Raw genomic sequence first — 14,445 nt, forward strand, 5'->3', positions numbered from 1 at the left:
TCCAAACCCTGACATGGCATGTTTTCCTTCTGGCACCCACGCAGCTGCTGCAGATCTTGTGATCCCTTTATTTCTCCCCACCTCCCTCTTGGGTCTTCATGTTTGCTGCTTTGGTGCTCTTACACATTGAAGCTTTCTGAATGCTTTAATTCCTTTAAAGTTAGGCTTCAAGGCTTAATCAGATCCTGCTGTGGTCCCTAAAATACTGCCTTGTCTCAGCCCAAGTGGAGGCCCTTGCATGTGTTGGCATTCCTTGTTATTTGAGCCAGTCCCATGTCTGTAGATGATACCTGGCTCTTTTCAGTTAGATGGATGGCAACTGCATGCAGCTTTTAGTCTCTGCTTTTTATCCTGCTTGTGATGTCTTCCACAAGATTTCTGCATGGAACTAATGATACTGCGCACATCTACACATGCATTAATGTGGAGTGATTACTCTGCATTTAGTTTAGTGCCTATTATAAGAAGTACTAACTAAATGCGGAGTAACTGGCACTACTGCACATGCATTTTAGGTGACCCTACTGCACAGTTGACTAATTCTACTACATATCAGCACATCAGCATGGGTTTTGCTCAGCCTGCTGATGCACAATCAAATTAGTCTAACGTGCTTGAAGCATATTGTGTAAACACGCCCACAGTTAGCAGTTCTGTAGTGTAAGCTTTCACAAGTATAGTGTCTTCCCCCTCTGGCTGTCATCCCAACCCCTTTGCAAGTGCAGGTGTGCAGTACAAATGGAGAATGCAAGGCCAACCCAGGAGCCAGCAGCTCTAGGAGCATGGGCAGAAGGTAGCTGTAGTGATGCTGCAAAGACAGGGCTTCCCTTGCTCCCTTCTCCAAGGGCTTCTGTGGGCTTTCGGTGGCTTCAACATGCATCTGCAAGCAATTCAATTCCCTGCCCTTGCCCTGAAGACCCAAGCAGCAACTCCCAGGCTGTGTAGCCCAGCTTCTTCCCAGGCTTCCAGGCAACATAGTTCCTGGGCAGTGCTGGTTTCACTGTTTTACCTAGCTTTTAACAAAGAAAGGTCTAGCTGGAGGAAAGGGCCTATCACATCCAGCAGGTTCAGGAAAGTATCTCAATTGCCAATCCACCAGCATCACGGTACCAGGAAACAACCACAAAGATGCCAGCACAAAGCAGGACCCTGGCTTCCCTGGGAGAACCAGGCGACGGAGACACCATTCGGGTCCATGCTCCTCTTGATGACTATGGTATATTGCCTCTTTGTCTCAGTGGCTTTTAGACAGTCCCCTGATATCCCTCCATAGACTGTTAGCTGGTTTCTTGTGAATTGTTAGGCTTTTCTTCAAACCAAGGTGGGCTTTACATGAGTAGAAAGGAGCACTGATTGTCTGGATGCTTTGTTGTGCCAAAGTCAATGTTGGTCCACTCTGCTTTATGAAAGAGGGGGCAATTCTAGCGCTTAGTAAGGGAACAGGGGCTCTTGGATTATTTGTTTTGTAGTTTAGATATTTGTTTGAATTGATTTGCCTGGGAGCTGCATTTCATACTGCTAGTCTTTCTAGATACTGAAAGAACCAGAGAATCCTCTTTTCCGGGGAGGTGTTAAAAGTACGTAAACCACAGAGAGAGAAGCTGAAATAAAACCTATATTGCTTGTGAACGGTGTGTAGTTCAACTCCAAAGCCAGGTTACTGCAAAATGAATTGATTCAATGCATTCACAGAAATATTCTGTCTGGGAAAAGGCTGTCACTGCATTGAAGGATACAGCTACCCATGCCAGACCTTAAACACACCTCTGAGCCCTGTACCTGAAACTTGAGATGACGTATTGACCTTCCTCTTCAAATGCTTCAGAGTGCAAGGACATTCAGTTGAATGCATTATGCTTCTGAGCCAGCTGCAGTAATTCAGTCATGTCTCTCATTACTGTACATAAGACCCCCTTGGAGATGGGCAAAACTGCACGGAGCAGGATGCCGGTACTGTGGAAAACTTCTGCTCCTTTGCGTTTCAAGGAGAAGTGCTGTCAGAGCAAGGAACACATCTGGCCTTGGGTATCTCCTGCACTGTTCACCCCATGATCCAGCCGCTGGGGCAGGCTACACAGCTGCCGACATTGTTATCCCAGAGCAGGAGGCTTTAAGAATAGCAGCAACTTGTCTCCTTTTCTTTCATCTCAATCAGTGGCAGGTGTGGTGGCTTTTCTTGGATTTAAATGACCCCAGGTGACCGTCTCCAGTGAGACGAGAGCGGGGGGCTCTATTCTGGGAAGGCTCCAGCAGAGATGCAGGCCCGGGGGTATTGCTATTTCAGACCGAAGCTAAGCCCTTACTCTGAACCTGTCTCCTGTCCCCTCACAGTCACGCAGACGCACGTATCCCCCGTGAGCCAGCCGCTGTTCCCGTGGATGTAGATATGATGAGAGTATCTGCCAGCCAGGGACAGTCCTGGCACAGAGAAGGGGACGTGCAGCTCACCAGGATCCCGTCCTGAGTGGAGTGCAATGAGCTGGCATGTTCCCGGAGGCCTGTGTGGCATTAGCTGCCAGCTGCTGGGTTGTCACCTGTCTTTCTGCACCAGTTGGTCTCTAAGGTGCCAGCCTGACATCACACCAGCATGGCTCCCCACCTCTCTGCTTGCAGGATGGAGACTAGTGACCCTGAAAAGGGCCTGGGGGTCGTGATGCAGCCAGCTACAATGCGTTACTGGTAGAAGGTGGTTGCTAAAAGCTTTACCTGGTCCTTGTTCAAAAAGGCGGGGAAATACGAAGCTTACAGGAAAAGGTAAGAGAAGACCTGATCACATCCTGTGGGTGCTGGCAAGGGGAGATTTCTGGTCACAGGCAGCAGAATACGACCTTGCTCTTTGCACCGGATGCTGTAGCTCAGCCAGGAGCGGTGGTCATCGCTGTGCAGGAGGCCTGTGTGATTAATCAAGGCAGTCGCTGACATGGCTCACATTGCAAATCTCCACACAAGCACTTTGGGGTTTCACCCCTTCCTGCCCCGAATGCTTGGGATGTTCTCTCCAAAACTACCCAGAAAGTGCATCCTCATTCTCTTGCAAAACCCACCCAAAAACTCTCTCTGCTCTGATGTCAGCCAAAATTTGGCAACAAGCAGCGTGCTGGAGCACTGTGAGCAGACTTTGCTGCAGGCCTGTCCCCGACACGTTCCCACAGGTGTCTCCGCCGCCTGCGTCCAGCCATCATCTCTTGTCCTCGGCTCAGGGTGCAAGCACCTGCAGGGACATCCTAAGCTCTGAGGCTGGGAAACACCTGCTCCAACGGGGTCCAGATCCACAGTCAGGGCCCCCTGGCACCACAACAATGCATGGGATAAATAATGCAAAGATGAGTGAAACAAGACTGCTGTAGTGTCCACCCAACCAAAACGGGACAGGGGAGAGCCTGGCCAGAGTGACCTGGCTCCATCAGGCTGGACATGGCAGGCTGACACTTCAAAGCTGTCTCCCAAATACTCCTGTCTGAACAGTCCTGGCCCACCTGACCTGCCTCATGGCTTCACTGTGCCGCCTGCATGGTCAGTGCTCTCTGCCCTCCCCAGGTGGGCGTGCGTGGGCTCTCGGGGTGGTGTGCCAGGGGCACAGAGAAGTGGGGCTGGAAGAGCACACATCTAGTCCAACCTCTGCCTGAGGTAGGATCAGCCCTGTCCAAACCCCCGTCCCAGACAACTCTAGTCTAAACTCTACAGAAGACCACCCTCAGCCCTGACACAACACAGACCTAACACCCAAACCTGCCACAGGACAAGTAGGGGAACCACGGCAGCCAATGTCCTGCTTTCATGAAAAGTTGTCAGTATACACTCAAGAGGTCCTAGGCTCAGACCATTATGCTACGAGGAATTCTGACCTCATATGCTTCCCAGGGGATACCTCTGAGCTCGGAGGAGCTATGAATTCAGTACAAACTCAAGCTCACTGCTCAGACCACGATACTGATGAGCATCAGTTCATGTAAGGCCCCCAGGTCTCCCTTTCAATATGTTGCAGGTGAGCGGCTTCAATATGGGTAACAGCAGTCACGTCTGAAAGCAATATTCAGCAGCAACTCGTTTGAGAGTGACAGCTGTCAGCCTGGCAAATGTGGCAGGTGTGCTGATGGGCTATCTTTCTCTCTCCTCATCTTAAGTGTGAGATCTTGGCTATCCATGTGGAAATGGATGCAATGAAAGGTGTCCCCAAGGTCAGTGCTTCACAGTTCCCCCAGATCTGTGCAACCACCCCTCCGCTTTGCTGCGTTCATCCAGGCTGACCATCACAGCAATGACATAAAGGCTCTGCCACCTCGGTCATGACAAAGAACAGAGTCATAAAGGGCAAAAATATAATTTGATACAGAAAAACTTGGCATATTGTTTAGTCCAAAGGTTGACGTCTTATGTAGGATCAGGTTCCTTGGTTCCCTTAGGGTCTAGCTGTCTGTGTGCTGTAGCTGGTAGCTTTGCTATGATGAGCAAGTGTTTTATGTCAAATTTGTTTTGTGTTTCAGATCAGGAGTAATAGAGACAGATTTGGAGCAGTCTGGTTTACATCTCTCTGCCACAGAAAGTTTATCTTGGCCTTTTCTACCCTTTTGCTATGGTCTGTGTAGTTGGGGGATCTTTCAAACAGAATTCCAAAATTCCAAATAGTTTTCCCAAAATCGCATGCACGTGGGACATGGTATAACTTTGATGGACCTCCCTAGCAGTCCAAGCCAAAACCACACCCTGTAAAGCTCAGTGTTACTTGCTCCGGGGTAGATCCGTGAGTCAGGTGACTTGGTGACTACATCTATTTTTATTATAAAGTCTTGGTGCCACCAGTTCCCCACGAGGCTGCTTACAGCCATGCTGCCATTTGCAATGCCGGGGGAGGAGATGCACCTGACCCTACTGCGATGTGTTGGAGGGTGTCTCTGGCTGGGAGCTCTGTGGATGTGAGTGAGGATTTGAAGGAGTGATTTTGGGGACTGCTTGGATAAACAGCAGTCTGCAAATGCAAGGGACTGGACTCAATGCCCGGGAGGTCCCCTCAGTCCTATGTTTCTGTATATATGGGAATTCCCCCCCAGGCAATCAGTCAAATCTGAGGACATTGTATCTGGCTCATGTCTAATCTCATGGTCATTTATTCTTTTTTTGAACCTATTCAGGGTTCAACAATTTCATCTCCAATTCATTTTAGGTAATAATTTTACTACATAAAAAAAAAAATCTGTCCTTTGGTCTTGAGGCAGATTTTGACTGACAAAAGAAACCAAAAGACTCTCAGCACTTATTTGGCATAAACTTTTAGAATTAGTGGAGTGTTGAGGATACAAAATCAACTCTGAGGTTTGGAAATGTTTTCGGACACAGTGATGCATGTATTTTTTTTAGGTCCTTTCTACGTATTATAGATCCAATACTGTAATGGTTACTCACCTGAGTAATTATCCATGCAAATAGTTCCATTGACTCCCATACAGCTTTCTTAATTGGTTTCAGTGGGAAAAATAGGAGTTGCAGGAACACCCCTCACATCAGACACTTCAAAGGTCAGCTCTGGAACAGACGCTGTGTTTTTTTTTAATGAGAATTTTACCATAACTTCCTACTTCTGAAGATGCTGAAGCTTTCCCAAACAGATGCTGGCAAGAAAAGAGAATCCTCTGGTAAGAGCCCAATCCTAGACTATTTTAGCTCAAATCTTGGCACCAGGAGAAGTTATTAGAGTGGTGTGAGAAGAAATAACAATGGAAACTTATTTGCAACCTCAACTTTAACTGCCTGCCCTATTGACGGCATAGGAATGCCATTTTGTTTATTGCAAAATGTAATTCCTGGATGTTTTACCTTTACTTCCAGACCGTGATTTTTTTTGTTTGTTTGTTGGTTTTTGTGTGCTGCTTTATTTGGAGAATGACTGAAGGAGGTGAGGAGTGATTCTGTGAATAATAGAGAAAATCATTTGCAAAGAAAAAAAAGTAAAACAGTGTTTTACTCTCTAAGTACATGAAGGCATAGATGGTAGCCAGAGTTGCATCTTCCATATAAACATTATTTTTTCCTAGAGCAAATCACGTTAGGAATTCAAGCTCTTGTTCAAAAATAGCCCTAGGGGCACCAGTCACTTTCTGACCAGAACTGATGTGCCTTTTTTTCTAACGTGAGATTCAGTGAAGTCCCACCGAAATGTTTGTGCATATGTGAAGTCCTAGGCATTCAAGAGAATGGACCTTGGTGTTTAAACCAGCTGTGCTCATTCTCGGCACATCTGCCAGTTTGAATGAGGCATGTGTTAGCCCAGGCCTAAGGCCACTGGGGCTCACAAAGGCGGAGTCTTCACACCTGATTCAGCCAAGCTTCATTGAGGAGGAGGAGGAGGAGGCAGGCACACCCAGCAGTGGGAAAGGCAGTTTCTCAGCTACAGCACACACCTAGGAAGGAACGTGTTTGCTGTGGACTCCAAATTCCTTAGGTTGCAGTTGCTTCTTTCCCAGACCTGAGGAAAGGTATTTCCTGCCTGAAAGCTTTTCTAACCTCTTTCCCAACTATGTAGGTGGTTGAGTAAAGACTGTAAAGGATTTGGAGGTGGGATCAATAGCATTCTGATCAAATCTGGAGCCAACGCAAACCTGGCAGGGACTGCAGACACAACGGAGGAGTGGATTAGCACGCAAGGAGCTCTTGAGAAGCTCGTGAAATGTTTTTGTGGATTTTCATTTATTGCCTATGCACAAGTATAAGAAGAAACAAATGCACAAACAGAAGAGGCGGTACGTGCCTTGACAGTAACTCTCATCAAAGAACCTGGGTGCTGCGGCATGTCACACACTGCACGAGTCAGCCATGTGCTGCTATCACAAGAAAACCAAACGCAGTTTTGTTCAGCAGTAACACAACCCCTGTGCACAAGACACGGGAAATGACTACCACCCAGTTTGGCACTAGTCAAACCTCAGCACAAGTGCTGTGTCCAGCACCAGGTAGTATATTTTAAGAGCGATGTAAGCTGGGAATCTGGAGATGATCTGGAGATAAGGAACGAAGCTGAAGAAAGGGCCGGGGTGCAGCTGCATGAGGAAAGGCTGAGGGAGCTAGATGTGATGAGTTTGGAAAAAAAGACAGGGAAGGAGGATATGCTGGTCACAGCAGATTTCAAATACCTGACAGCTTGGCATAAAGGAGGATGAAGTACATTGTTCTTGCCCTTGCAACAGACAGCAGAACATTGGTCACTGGGTTTTAACTGCAGCAAAACAAATTTAGATGAAAACTCAGGAAAACCTTCCTAACGGTCCAGCCATCAGGACAGTGGCACAAGCAGCCCAGGGATGCTGTAGATGCTTCTCCACTGGAGGCTTTCAAGGAAACGCCTGTCTGGGATGGTTTAGGAAGTACGCATCCTACATCTGTGCACGATGTTGGACTAAATGGACCTTCTGGCCCTTTCTAGCCTTACACTTACGCTTATATGTTTCCTCTGGGGATTTCAGATCCTGAACTTTCCATTCACTCCCTCTTGTTGAACTACCCTGTGATATGATTGTGCTAACATGGGTTCATGTAAATTGATTGAATTTCTATAATGGCCTTAAGCTATTCCAAGGTTTGCAGGGAATTAATATTCACTCCTGGAGGGTGGGAAGGGACTTTTGCTCTTCAAATCAGCTCTTTGCCTTGGAGTTGGGTTTGATTTGTGGACCAAGACATCATTGGCACATCCAGTGAGTTGTTAATTTCCCACCACCCTGTTTTCACAGCTTGCTTTAAATTGCATGTTATTTTTAAGCATTAGTACAACTCGCTGCTCTCTGACCCTCCTGTCCCTGTCCCACTGAGTACAAGACTTAGTACATTTATGCACCTGCTGCTAACTATAGTGCAGTTAAATGAGTGTTGCTTTCCAAAGCATGTCTCCATCTCCAAAATTACTTGGAAATGTGGGACATAAACTATACCTCCAATAAAAGGAATCCCTATGCTAATTCATGTGAACAGACTTGTGTGTCATAGTGAAGAAACAGAGCAAGATAAGCCCAAACTAAAGTCAGGGGCTGAGCAGTTCTTGTGAATGGTCTGAATGTGCAACTCTGGACTGATTGGGCCTTGGAAAAAGTTCAGAGCCAAATTTGAACTGTGCAGACTGGGCCTGCTTCTAGGTGCCACATATCTTCTTCATGGTTTGTTCCATAAAGCAAATTACCATGACCCACATGACAGGACTGCAGTGGTGTCAGGGAAGGCAGAATTTGTTCTATGTATTTAAAATATGTCTATAAATTAGATGCAGTCAAAATTGTCCTTATTGTGAGGCTTTATTTCCTGGCTTCTAATGATGCCCTAGATTTCCAAACCGAAGGGTGGTGTTTCAAATTCCAGTCAGGTTTCCAGGCTAGAATCAATTAATATATTCTGGAAGTCGAAGTAAACTGGAACTGAAATACAGATATGAGATATGCATTCTCTGCTGGGTCAGGAAGTTCATCATTTGTACACCCCACGCATTACATAAATGAATGGGTAATTACTTACTTGTCAAAATGACTAATTTGGAATGCTATTAAATCTAAAATCCAACCTTTTGTAGCTCATCATTTTGAACAGGGTGGTGACTTCATATATATCCTGATATGTTCCTTCAAAAGATGAAAACACTTAATGAATATCAGCTATAGATAAGTAAAGTATATACAGTATACCTTAAAATGAGCCCTCTCTATACTGTATGGAATCTACCTTGTACTTTACAACATGGGCCAGACCTTCAGAGTTGCTGAGCACATGCCCAGGGAACCGTGATTTTCAGATCCTCAGGAAATGAGGCATTAATGCATATGCAATATTCATTTATCTTTAGAGGAGTCCTTTAGAACAGTTATATTTATTGCCGAATAAAAATGAATGGCATATACATAGGTCTGTAAAAAAACAAAACAATTAGATAGTAATGACTATTCTGTACTTTGAGGAAGTCCTGCAAATTTTCACCTTTTACTGTTTCTCCACTTACAATGCAGTCCAACGTGGCTGCCATATGCTGATTTCTCTCAAATCCTGGCCATGGTGTTTAATACTAGCATCCTGGGGAGATACACAAAACATAAACTTACATCACCTACAAAACCTTCTGTAAAAGGGCATGCTAAGAGTTCAATTGGTATGGCAGGGCACTTACTGGACCTGTCACTTTAGGAGGAGAGAAGGCAGGTCTTGCTGGCCTAGGAGTAAGGTCAGGGCTCAGGAAAGGCCAAAAGCCAAGAAGAGCCACAGCTGGAGACTGGCAGGGCTGGAGAGTCCATGGGTCTCAACTGGGCCAAGGTCAATGAAAAGGGCCAAGGGCCAAGATGAGCACAGCTGGAGACCAAGGAAGCCAGAGTGCCATGGCCCAGAGAGGGGCTGGTGTAAGGACAAAGACAACCAGGATCCCGAAGCCCATAGGGTGGTAGTGGATGGGTCCTTCTCAGCCTGGAAGGACGAGGGCAGTGGGGCTCCGCAGGGCTCGGTCCTTGGGCCCGCACTGTTCAACATCTTCATCAGCAATTTGGACGAGGGGGTAAAAAGCACCAGTTCAAATTTGCTGATGACACTAAGATGTGGGGGGATGTGGGCACACTAGAAGGTAGCATCAGGCTTCATTCAGACCTAGACAGGCTACAAGGGTGGGCGGATGTGAATAGGATGGGATTCAACACAGACAAGTGCAAGATGATGCACCTGGGGAGGAACAACCGGCACCATACCTACAGGCTGAGGAACTCCCCTCTTGTCAGCACGGAGGCAGAAAAGGATCTTGGAGTCATAATTGACTCCAAGATGAACATGGGCCGGCAGTGTGGGGAGGCAGTCAGGAAGGCCAGCCGCACCTTGTCATGCATCCACAGATGCATCTCGAGCAGGGCCAAAGAGGTGATCCCCCCCTCTATGCGGCACTGGTCAGGCTGCAGCTGGAGTACTGTGTCCAGTTCTGGGCACTGCACTTCAAGAGGGATGTGGACAGCATGGAGAGGGTCCAGAGGAGGCCACTCATATGATCAGGGGACAACAGGGCAGGCCCTATGAGGAGAGGCTATGGGACCTGAACCTGTTCAGCCTCCAAAAGACAAGGCTGAGGGGGAATCTTGTGGCCTGTTATAAACTAGTTAGGGGAAATCAGCAGGCATTGGGGGAGTCACTATTCCCTCATGCACTGCCAGGAGTGACCAGGAATAACAGTCACAAGTTGGCAGAGGGCAGGTTTAGGCTATATATCAGGAAGCGCTACTTCATGGTCAGGGCGTCTAGGGTCTGGAACCAACTTCCAGGAGAAGTGGTGCTAGCTCCTACCTTGGGGGTTTTTAAGAGGAGGTTAGATGAACATCTTGCTGGGGTCGTTTGACCCCAGTATTATTTCCTGCCATGGCAGGGGGTCGGACTACATGATCTACTTAGGTCCCTTCCGACCCTAGAAACTATGAAACTATGAAACTATAGGGGTGGTTATGATTGATAAGTATGTGTGATGTCTGCGAGATGTGGGCATGGGTGCTGGGGAGGACAGAGCCCATGTAATTAGCCCTTAAGGTGATGAGCACAGACACCTGTGTACATTGAGTGTGAGGCCAGTCTTGGGGAGCCCTAAGGCAGCCTTCCTTTTTCGAGAAGATAAATACATCAAGGTTTGGCAGGAGAGGGGAAGGGGAAATTGTCAAGGACAGCAAAGTTGATAAGAGTTGAGGGGGCTCCAGGGGCCTTACGGCTGCCTCTGGAGAAGAACCCTATTACAGTTAGTGCTATGAAAAATTATTCTAGTTCAATTGCTACAGGAAAATAGAAACATATTAAAATGTGGAAAGTAGAGCAGGTGGCACCTTAGAGCAGAAGGGTCACCTCTCTTGAATGGCATCAGTTACTACTGCTAACACAACCCAGGCTTCTCTGAATGAGTTAGTCTCTATTTGGCACTGTCTTCAAATACCTGAAGAGCAATTGCAGAGAGGGTGGAGATGGGTTTTTCTCTTTAGCCACAGGGGATAGGACTAGGAGCAATGGCCTCAAGGTACAGCAGGAGAAATTTAGGTTGGAGAGTAGGAGAAATTTTCTGATGGCATGTGTGGTCCAGCACTGAAACAGGCTGCCTAGAGACGCTGCGGAGTCTCCATCCCTGGAGATTTTCAAAAGCAGGTTGGACAGACACTTGGCTGGGCTGGTTTAGCAAGGATGCTCATGCCTTGAGTAGATATGACATCATGAGGTCCCTTCCAGCCCTGCTTTCCTGTGATCCTCTGGTCCTAAAATCATGTTTCAGAGAGGTTGCTTTGATGTTTGAGAAACAGACTATTTTCAAACACTTGTCTTGAGATAAATTTCAACATTTTGACTTTCATTCCAGTTCAGAATAGAAACAAATTTCAAATGCTGAAACAACCTGCAGATTGGAAATTCATCTTTGCAACCAGCTTGGAGTAGGTTGCTGTATGAAAGACATGTAAAGTGGAATTTCCAGCATTTCTTCCCACCCAAGGAGTCAGTCTTACGTTTCCCTGTTAGGCTAGTACAGCAAAGCAACATCAAATTAAAGATTACATTTTTTGAAATATCAGCAACATAACACTTCAGTTAGCAAATTAAGGTTTTGCACTCTAGAGAATACACATACTGAGAAAAGTTAGCCCATAGAACAGAAAACCAAAAGCAGCTAACTGGGTATAAAATCTGGGAATTTATTTTACATATGCATAGAAGTGGCAGGGGTACTTAGACAAAATGCTCCTGGAAAACCTGTGGTGGCATCCTCCCTGCTTAGTCATTTGACTACATGGGCCATGTCTTGACTAGGCCATTTTCTGGAGCCAGCATCAGGTAATGGAGCACAAAGAGGAGGGAGCCAGAGGAGAGCAGCCGGTGTTCATTAGCTGATGGCTTGTTTCACCAACTCATTCCATGTTTGTGGTTAGGTGAATTAGACGCACAACGTTCTGAGAATGTGGAAGCCTTTTCTGAGGTGGCCTGTTTTATTGCACACTTATTGGTCATATATCAAACAATGTAGAGCAAATTATTAAAATCAAAGTAATTATAGTTTTACTGATTTGTTTGCCTTTAGCTCAGAATAAAGGAGATTTGTGACTCTGTGTTTTTAGTTTGCAAATAATCATTTCACTATAGTAGCAATTAGAATCCAATTTCTTCATCAAAGAGTGCTTTTTCTAATTTCTTATTCATTTCCTAATGTAATTTTTGTTTGCATTTTAAAAAGGCCATTTAATTATGTATCCTGTCTTGCTTAAATTACAGGTCCTTTTGGAAATGTTTATTTTTTGAGCTAATTGAATATTACAATCTTTTTTTAAAAAATTGGTTCCACTCTGTGTTTAGTTAATTTATTTTCCTCTTTTAAGTTACTGAACTAATGTGATAATTGGTTACCTAATGGGATGGGGTAGAGGTTGTTAGAGCGAGAAAACAGGCTGCAAATCAAATCGGTATTAAGTAATATAGTTCAGTCTGTTACAATGCACACTTTTTTCCTCCTGTTTGGGTAAATTTAATTTCATTTGTCTTTGACAACTTGTATATTGAGACAGAGCCACCCATGGAGCATGGGAAGGTAAAAGTTGATTGCCTCAACTTTGTGCTAATTCTAGCATCATCACCTGTCCCGTTCTCATCCCTCCCATCTCCATAGGAATTAAATTCCATCCAGTTATACCCGCAGGGAGACAGTAACTTGTCTTATTTGGGTAGAAGCAAGCAAGAACAGCATACAAACAGAACAAAATCAAGACAAGTAATATATGTGCTCAGTGCTTTCAAAGGGCCAGTTTCACAAAGATGAAAACCAGATCAGCTGAGGAAGAAAATTTAAAAACAAAAAAAATAAGCAATAGTCTGAAGTTATTCTAAAATGTTTTACTAGGTGCCCCAGAAGGCATAATCTTAAAGAAGGCTGTGCTGATTAAAAAAAAAAAAACCCAAACAGCTTTAGAGGACAAGTCAAGGGCAGTTATAACCACTAGAAAACCAACATACAAAAAATTGGAAGAAAGAGGAATTTGATGATAATAACTATTAATCAGACAACAGAAACTGTCAGAAACTGATAAGGAGAATAGAAAGATTACAAGGGGGAAACTGTGATCAGAAGACTTAAGGATAAGAGCAAGAAATTATAGTGCATTAGAAATAACACCATTACAAGATGGAAATGGCAGAAGTGATGAAAATCATGCAGTAAAGCCAGAAGGTTTCATTAAATATTTCTGTTCTGTATTGGGGGGGGGGGAGCCAAATGATACAGCATGGCATCATAGAAAACAGGAATAGAAAATGTCTTGAGATGTCATCCAGTCTATCTCCTGTCCCAAAGCAGGGTGAACTCTACCTAATTGCTCCTGACAGATGACATCTAATGTACTTTTAAATTTACAGTGCTGGAGATCTCACTGCCTCCCCAAGTGATGTATGCCACTGTTTGACGGTTCTCACAATTCAAAAAGTTTTTCTTGCCTTCTAACCCAAGTTTTCCTTGCTGTACTGTGAGACCATTACTACTTGTCTTATTCCACTGGACCCAAAGAACAATTTACAAAGTTCTTTAACATGAAACTATGAAACTATGAAACATATTTGAAGCCTGTTACCATACCTCCTATCGCTCTTCTCTTCTCTAGACTAAACATTATGCCTCACAGGTTATGGTTTCTAGGACTCTGCTTATTTCTGCTGCACTCCCTTGGACAGTTTAAATGGAGTCTACACCTGTGTTGCCCCAAGCTGGACATGCTGCTCCAGCTGGAGCCTTACCAGCACTGAGTGCAAGGATTTCTTCATATGCCTTATCTGGACCACTCTCGCTTATGCAGCCAAGGACGGTGTTCAGTTGACTCTCAACAACAACCATGGTTGGTGCACTGAACTAAAGCTGCCATCAGGAACAGGGCTGCAGTCCATGACCACCGATGGAGCAGCATCCAGAGACCTCTGTGACCATGTACTTGGCAGACTAAGGATCAAGGGCATCCTTTGTGACCCACTCCTCCTGATGAGTGGTGGCAAACACAGACACTTCTTAGAGCCCGTCCTGATCTATGCAGTAATGCTCAATATGGCAGCCGGCAACCCTAATAAAGGAGGGTTTTCTAACCTCTCCAGAGGGTGTATTGCATCTCAGGCTGCCAGAGTGTGCAGGAGCTTGTGTGCACTGATGAGGAAGCTCCAGGGAAGCTTGTAAGCTCTTTGTAGACTGTTTATCTACTCTGAAGTCGGCTTGGGCCAACAGTCACCCTGAGGGAAACTAAGAGCACATGTATAGTGATGCTGCTGTATGACTGAGCCTCCTGTTATTCATGGATTCCCCTACCTTGGAAGTGTTTTTAACAATCATACCTCATTGACAGGGAGGACACCTCCACCTGAAGATGATACAACATTTTTTGGCAGGCTTATGATGTGAGCCTGGATCCAGCCTAAGGTCCAGGTCTCCACCAAATGGCATTTCAACCCCTT

Source organism: Crocodylus siamensis, chromosome 2, assembly GCF_052110815.1.
Source record: "Crocodylus siamensis isolate JL-2025a chromosome 2, ASM5211081v1, whole genome shotgun sequence".
Lineage (NCBI taxonomy): Eukaryota > Metazoa > Chordata > Crocodylia > Crocodylidae > Crocodylus > Crocodylus siamensis.